Source organism: Dipodomys ordii, unplaced genomic scaffold, assembly GCF_000151885.1.
Source record: "Dipodomys ordii isolate 6190 unplaced genomic scaffold, Dord_2.0 Scaffold187, whole genome shotgun sequence".
Taxonomy (NCBI): domain Eukaryota; kingdom Metazoa; phylum Chordata; class Mammalia; order Rodentia; family Heteromyidae; genus Dipodomys; species Dipodomys ordii.
Window position 1 is genome coordinate 2,409,718 of NW_012267403.1, and position 8,354 is coordinate 2,418,071.

An 8,354-nucleotide genomic window follows, 5' to 3' on the forward strand; every position below is an offset into this window, starting at 1 on the left:
CAATGTAGAACTCCCTCTCAGCATGAGAATAAAGACTTTGCCTTTAATAAGTAGTCACCACTCAGAAGGTGAACAGGGAAATGAAATCCCTGGTTGGAAGGGGGATTTGAAGGGGGATTCCATTTTTAGGAGATGTTGCTCAGCAGCAAAATAGGGAGTCTCAAAGTCAGAGAACTCCAAAGGACAGAAGTAGCAGTCTTGAAAATCATTGACCTTATCATTTAAATTATCTATGATGCCAGGTGCTGGGTCTCACACCTGAAGTCCTAACTAATCAGAAAGCTGAGATCTGAGGATACCAATACTAAGCCAGCCCTGGAAGGAAAAAGCCCATTAGACTCTTATCTCCAGAAAAATGGAAGCAGAGCTGCGGCTCAAACTGGTAGAGGGCTTGCTTTGAGTGCAAAAGCTCAGACACAGCACCCAGGCCCTAAGTTCAAGCCCCAAGACTGGCTGACTAAACAAACAATCTATGGCAAGTAATTTGACCCCTACCCACTCTAGCTAGTACTGTAAAGTAGAGCTTTGCATGAGATATAAAGCATAAATAGATAAACATCTCCTTATTTAAAATCATTGAATGAATAACATTTTGGGCTCATTCTGTCTCCAGAATGCCTCATGACAAGGATTTTAAGACAGTATTAAGAGCAACTGTAAGTTGACAAATTGAATGGCACAGCCAAAATGGACAAAGCTCCAGAAATAAACTACCAATTCTGTCTCAAGAAGAAATAGATCTATGACAAGTAAAGAGAGTTTCAGTAATAATGCCCTCATAAAGTTCCAAGAATATACGGTTTTACATTTTTGAAAAGATTAACACCAATTGTTGAATTCCTTTCCCCAAATTCGAGAAATTGTATCTCTTTCTAAATTATTCTATAGGATGAGGATCACCTTCATATATAAACAGAATAACATTTGAAAGAGAGAATTAAAAACAAGTATCCATTATACATATAGGTCTAAATACCCTCAATAGAAGCTTTGACAGAAGAAATACAAAAGTATATTGAAAGGATAATGTAACATGGCCAAGTAGGATTTATTGCAATATCAAAAATAATGCAACACATCACATTCATGAAATATAAAAAGCTCACAAACACAGTCACTTCCACTGATGCAAGAAAGACATTTGAAACTATCTAAACTTTTTATAATGTAATTGTTTATATATTTTGAACAGAAAATATCTTCCTCAGCATAAAACATGCTACATATGAGAAATCAAGAGCTAATCTCCTACTCACCAGTGGAAGACTTAAAACTTGTTCCGTAAGATCAAGAACAAGACAAGGATGACTGCTCTTGCCAATTGTACCCAAAATAGTACTGGAAATTGTATCCAGGGCGGTTATGCCCCAGATAGAGAAAAGAAACAGAATGTACCCAGCATGGTAAGGAAGTAAAACTATTTATAGTTACAGAGGACATTTTCTTACATCTGGAAAATCCTAGAGCATGCATGTGCATGTGCACAGGCACACACATGTGTGCAAGTGCATGAACATGTGAGCATACCCACCCACTCACACATCCAAGAATGCCGCAGTTAAAAAATTCATCAACATTACAGGAAACAAAACCAACACACAAAATCACCTGTATTTATATCAGCAAAGAGCAATCTGTAAAAGAAATTAAGAAAACAATTTCAGCCATGATTGGTGGTATCTGCTTGTAATTCCAGCACCCTGAAGATGGAGGCTAGAGGATTGCAAATGTCAAAACAAACCAAAAAAAATTTTATTACAATGTAGTCATGAACTGTTTTGTTAAATGACAACTCTTTTGTAGAATGACTTGAAGATAATTTAAAAAATTAAAATAAAATTTAATAAAAACAACGAAATGTTCAAGAATAAACTTAACTAAGGAAGCATAAGTTTTACATTGAAAATTATAAAACTTTTCTTAAAAGGAGATTAAAATACTAGAAAGACAGCTTATATTTGTAAAAGTTTAATTGTTAAAATGTCAATATACTATAAAAATGATCACATATTTGATTCAATCATTATAGATATACCAGTAGTACTTCTTGTAAAAAAATGGAAACTTTTCCTATAAAATTTATATTGAACTTCAGTGGAGGCAGAATTGTGAAAATCATCTTGAAAAGGAGAAAAGTAGGATGAAAGACTCCCTGATTTCAAGAGTTACTATAGAACAACAGGAATCAGTGGGCCTGTAATTCCAGCTGAGGCAGGAGGATCACATGACAGCCTGGATTACACGATGAGTTCCAGATCAGCCTGGCCTGCATAGGGAAATTCTGACTTACAAAAACAAAAACACCAAGCACTTGTGGCTCACACCTGTAATCCTAGCTACTCAGGAGGCTGAGGTCTGCGAATCATGGTTTGAAGCCAGCCTAAGCAGGGAAATCTTTTAAGACTCTTAGGTCGAATTAAACACCAAAAAGCCAGCATAAAGGTGTGGTTCAAGAGATAGAGTACTAGGCTTGAACATAAGCTCAGAGACAGTGCTCAGGCCCTGAGTTCAAGCCTCAGGACTAGCCCAGATAAAGAATCCCCCCAAACAAAATAAAACAAAATCAAATACAAGCTGACTTCAGGTAGCTCATGCATATATAATCCTAGCTACTCAGTAGGCTGAACCTTGAGATGAAGCTAGCTCAATTAGAAAAGTCTTTCAGAGTTTATTTCCAATGATTCTGCAAAATGCTGGGTTGGAGGCATGGTTCAAGCTATATGAGTATACAAGCTGGGTAAGCACAAGGCCCTGACTTCAAGTCTTGGTACATAAAACACAAACAGAAACAAATAAACAAACAAAAACACTACTACTCAAAACAATGACAAAACACTGAAACCATGCACAAAACACTACAATAATCAAAACAATAATTAAAATAGAGTGGTATTGGCATAAGGATAGACATACCAATTAAATGAATGGAATTGATAGACCAGAAACAAAGCACCATATTTATGGTCAGTTGACTGAAGCAATCATTGTAAAATCATTCAATAGAGAAGAGAAAAATTTCTAGGCTGGAGATGTGGCTCAAGTGGTAGAATGTCTATTTAGTAGTTGAGAGATCATGAGTTCATTCCCCAGTACTGCCAAAAAATGGTAAGAAAAATTAATAGTAAAAACATTAATAGTAAAGAAAGAAAAAGGAAAAGGCAAACAAAGCTAAAATTACAAAACAGTATTCTTTAAAAAAGTTTCTAAAACAATGCTGTGGAGAGTGGGTATTTGTAAGCGAAAGAACGTTGAGCCTGTACTTTACACCATACACAAAAATTGAACCCTGAAATTTTTACATAGGTCGTTTAGCATGTTGCCCAGGTTGGCTCTGAAGTCACAATTTTCTTGGGAGTGCTGAAATTACAGGTGTGTGTCACTATGCCTGTCTACTCCAATTGAATTAAAGGCTTCAATTTAAGAACAAAAACCAGAAGTGCTTAGAATAAAACAGGAGCAATTCTGAATGAATTTATATCTAGCAATCATCTCTTCACATGACAAAAAACAGAGAAAATGAAGGGTTGGATTAATTGATGTTGGTTAAAATGAAAAACTTTGGTATACACAAGTGCACCAAGAGAAGGAAAAGAAATTCCATAGAATAGAAAACTATATTTGCAAACCATGTATATAATGATGTTTTAATATCTGGAGTGTAAAAATAACTTTGGCATCCTGACATACACCATAGCAGACCAACAGCTAACATTGGAAACAGGCTGAGGATCCATCACCAGGGGAACTTGAGCTTGCAGTTCAGTGGCAGGAAGCAAGTCTTTTAGAATTGGCCAAATGGATGAAGACACATGTTGTGATAAAGAATATCAACAGAGCTGGGTACTGGTGGCTCATGGCTGTAATACTAGCTATTCAGAAAGTTGATATCTCAGGACTGTGGTTTGAAGCCAGGCCCAGTAGGAATGTCTATGAGACTCTTATATCCAATTAAGTATCACCATCCCCAAAGACAGAAGTGTACCTGTGGCTCAAGTTGTAGAACATCAGCTGTAAGTGGGAAAAAATGAAGCCAGGATATAAGGCCCTGAATTCAAGTCCCAGTATTGGCATACACAAAAAAAGATATCAGTAGAAATCACAACATTATGAAGGTTGGTTTTTCACTGACATATGTCCCCATGCCAAATCCAGTTTTGAGGTAGGTTGACCTGAAGAAGATTTATGGAGGCTTCATTTTTGAGTATAATTGTTGGTACAGAGGCAAAGTACTAAATGTCTTCAATGTGGAATAGGACAAAACAGTTTATAAAGAGCTTGAGATTTGAAAAGGAAGTAAAAGTGAGGATTAAAGTAGCTCAGGCTGAGAATGACAGTGTGGATATAAGGGAAGTGGCAAGACAGAATTTGCAGAAGAATGTAAACTTCTTCCAGCACTCATGTCCATGAGAAAAAAAAAAACTGGTCATAGGTCAGTTTCTTTTTGGAACTTCAAGAAAACTATTCCATTATGGTGGTAAAAATCAAACCAGTCAATCTTCAACAAGTACATTTAAAAAGCTCAACTTTTAACTTTTTTTGGGGGGGTCTGGTTGTGGGGCCTGAACTCTGGGCCTGGGCGCTGTCCCTCAGCTCTTCAGCTCAAGGCTAGTGCTCTACCACTTGAGCCACAGTGCCAATTACGGCTTTTTTCTTTTTGCTTATGTGGTGCTGAGGAGTCAAACCCAGGGCCTCATGCATGCAAGGCAAGCGTTCTACCACTGAGCAAACCTTCCCAGCCCCTCAACTTTTAACTTGAAGGATGGAATAATTAAGGAAACCATGTAACATTTTAAAAGGGCAGTTTAGGTGTTAGTAACATTAATTTAAGGTCTAATGTCAGACTGGCAAAATTAAGCAGTAGCTGACCTTGTGGCTTAGCTGGTTAAAGACCTCTCAAAAAAACAGGACAATTTGGGCTTGAATCTCAGCAGTACCTGGAACTATTAAGTGAAAGTGCATTATTGCTACTGGGTATCAACAGCTCATTCCTGTATTCCTAACTACTCAGGAGGCTGAGATCTGAGATTTCAGTTTGAAATCAGTCCAAGTAGAGAAGTCTATTGAGAGTCTCATCTCTAATTAACCACCAAAAAAGCCAGAAGCGGAGCTGTGGCTCAAGTGGGAGAGTGTTAGCCTTGAGTGAAAAAGCTCAAGCACAGCACCTAGGCCCTGAATTCAAGCCCCAGTACTGGAACAAAAAATTAAGCATGACCAAAATCTGATTCAAGAGAATGAGAAGCTTAAAATAGAGAAGGTTTTTTTTTGTGAAAGTTAAAAGGAATTAGAACTGAAAGAGAAATCAGCTACCATGGATTTCACTAAATATTAAAAAGCACTCTTAAAATTTGTTCAGGTGCCAGAATGCAAAATCTGGCAGCTAAGTTGGAAATATTGAAGGAATTTGAGTGTGTCAACATCAGTTTTGGAAATGACATTTCAAGATGCTATACAAGTGTTGCATGAAAGGTGCATTACTACTCCAGCTTTTCTGAGTGAATTAGAGACAATTTTTGCAGAATACAATGTGGCTCAGAAGTAGCTCTGAACTTGTTATAATGAGAATGAATGGACTGGTTTGATTGTGGAAAGTAATGAAGTGTGACAGAAGCTATACATGGCAGTGGAAGTTTTATCCTAAAAGTAAATGAGCTTTTGCTTATTATAGTTTTAAGTATTCAAAAACACTTTGGGATTTGTCTTTGAGTTTTGAAGTACTGTATGGTCAGTCAAAAGAAGGAGCAAACAATTAGAACTCTTTTTTTACTGAAAGTGTGGTACAGGAAAGGAGTTCCAATGTTGGGAGGGAAACAGGCTTTTTGGTGGCAACTTGTACCATGGTTTCAGAGCATTGTAAAGGTTTTGTGTGTGTTGGTACTGGGACTTGAACCTGGGGCCTTGGCTCTGTCCCTTAGCTTTTTCTCAAGTGATGCTCTACTGCTAAGATTGTAGGCATGAACCACTGTCACTGATCCTAATGGTTTTTATCTGTTTTTGGAAAAACCACTGACTCCTCAAGACACAGTGCGTGATGCTGTTAAAAATCCCAGAAAAGACTGAATAATATCTGGCTGGGCAACATGATGCAGATAGGATTATTTTGAAAGCATAGGGTCAAATACTGCAGAAGATCTTCTCAGAGAGAATGCTTATTGCCATACTGCAATCCAAGTCCCAAAATCAGATTAATGGATGCTTAAATAAGAGCCCTAGTGTGAATCTCTTGTTGCCCATTAAGAAGATGCTGAAAGGCTTAAAGTCTCAACTGAGATGGAAATTGGTTGAAAAAGAATAATTTGGAAGAGTCTGATGACCATCATGGATCTGAAATGGAGAAAATAAAACAAGAAATAACTCATTTATGCAATAGTGTCTTTCAGAAAATGTATCCTTACAGGCAAGAATATGAGAAACTGAAGAGCTTGGCACAGAAATGGCTCCCTGAGCTGCTTCAGCTTCATCCTGAAATATGATTATCTAAATATATGAACTCTGGTGATCTTTTTATTGTGAGCCTGGAATGAGATATTCTTGGTGCTGCAAGTATTTTGTGGTATTCTCAGAAGTTCATTGGCAGGCCATTCTTTTTGTGTGTATGTGTGTTGGCACTGGGGTGTGAACTCAAGGCCTGGACACTCTCCCTTGGCCTTTTCACTCTAGGCTGACACTTGACCACTTGAGCCACACCTCCACTTCTGGGTTTTTAAACATTGTTATTAAAAGGTGATGTACAAAGGAATTACCATTCTATAAGTTGGGTGATGAGTACATTTCTTTTTGGACAATGTCACCTCTTCCCTTGCTCTACCCCAGCTTTTCCCTGCCTGCAAGGTGCATAGTTCATTTTCAACACACTCAAGGCTGGCTCTTGACCACTTGAGCCACACCTCCACTTCTGGATTTTTTAAAACTTAATTGGAGATAAGAGTCTCAAGGTTTTGTCTGCTCAGACTGTCTTTAAATCACAATCCTCAGATCTCAGCCTCCTGAGTAGTTAGATTTATTGGTGTTAGCCACCAGTGCTCGACAGGTCACTTTTTACAAAGGGCTATTCTGTGAGTATTGGTGCAGAAGTCAAGGTGATTCAGAAAGCAGCTAGCTATCACTTAATTTAGGGAGAAATTAAAGAGACTTGGTTACTGTCATTAGTGTAAGTCTGACTCTATGGCTTCTTTGATGGTCTCATATCTAAGTGCATTTCCAATAGACCTTTAACTTCATAAGTTTTGAAACTTATGAAAGGGCCTGCATTCATTGAACTCATAGATCAATTCATAACAACAATGTACTTGTTTTAAATCATGAACAAGAACTTGTTGGAGATTTTGACTTCACCAAATCTGGGAGTCAATGAACTTCAGTGAACATGGGTTTGGGGACTTCATCTTGATAACACTTGAATTGAAAGTGCAGAAATCGCCCTCTCTAAGTTCAGACTTATGTGCGTATGGCTGCCTTTGGTTGTGAACTTGAGACAAATGAACATGGAATCCCAAAGGGGGATCAGTTTCATTTAGATGATAATGTGAAATCCCTCTTCTGTATGTAGCTTGATAAAGTTTACAACTTCAGTGACCTATGAACAAGTTTTGAAAGCTTGATATTTCTTGGTACTAAAGGGGAAATAAATTTCAAACCCAGAAAAAAAAGATTGAATATACTCAATATAAAGGGGAAGATGAATCAAAGATGGAGAAATTGGAAAGCTATTAAGACAAAAGAAGAAATGGTGAAGTTAGTGTTGACCCATAAATTGTTACTTTTTGATGCAGATGCTCCTTTGAAAATCCTTGTCTAATTTGGGGTACCACTGGCTCACACCTGTAATCCCAGCTACTGAGAAAGCTGAGATTTGAGGATTGTGGTTCAAAGCCAGCCAGGAACAAAACTCTGTAAGATACTTATCAATGAGCCAGAAAAATGATGAAAATAGAGCTGTACTTCAATTGGTAAAGTGCTGATCTTGATCAAAAAGTTCAAGGAGAGTGTTCATGCCTTAAGTTTAAGCCTCTATCAGCTAAATAAATGAAATGGAACTTTGTCTAGATTGGTTAGACATATGGAAATATTCTGATACTAACAGTAGTGTCTTTTATATTACAAATAAAAGACATTTGGTTATGTTTAAAATTGTTTAAATGCTCTGTATTTTTGCTTATAAATTTTTTGTCTGTACTTACTGAAATTAAGTAATTAGATTGTGACACATAGAGAAAAGGTTATCATAGATTGCTGGATACAAATTCTGTACAGATTTGCAAAATGTTGGCTGGTTGATGATGAAGCTAATTATTTTATGCAATGAATGATTCTTGGCATCTACTTTGTACCCTGATATGGAAATATAAAGATTAATT

The 8,354-nt window shown here is 37.2% G+C and overlaps 1 pseudogene; it reads left to right on the forward strand.

Moving 5' to 3' along the window:
• The first annotated feature begins 1,304 nt into the window (after nt 1–1,304).
• On the forward strand, nt 1,305–7,749 carry LOC105999308 (annotated as a pseudogene).
• The last annotated feature ends 605 nt before the right edge of the window (nt 7,750–8,354 follow it).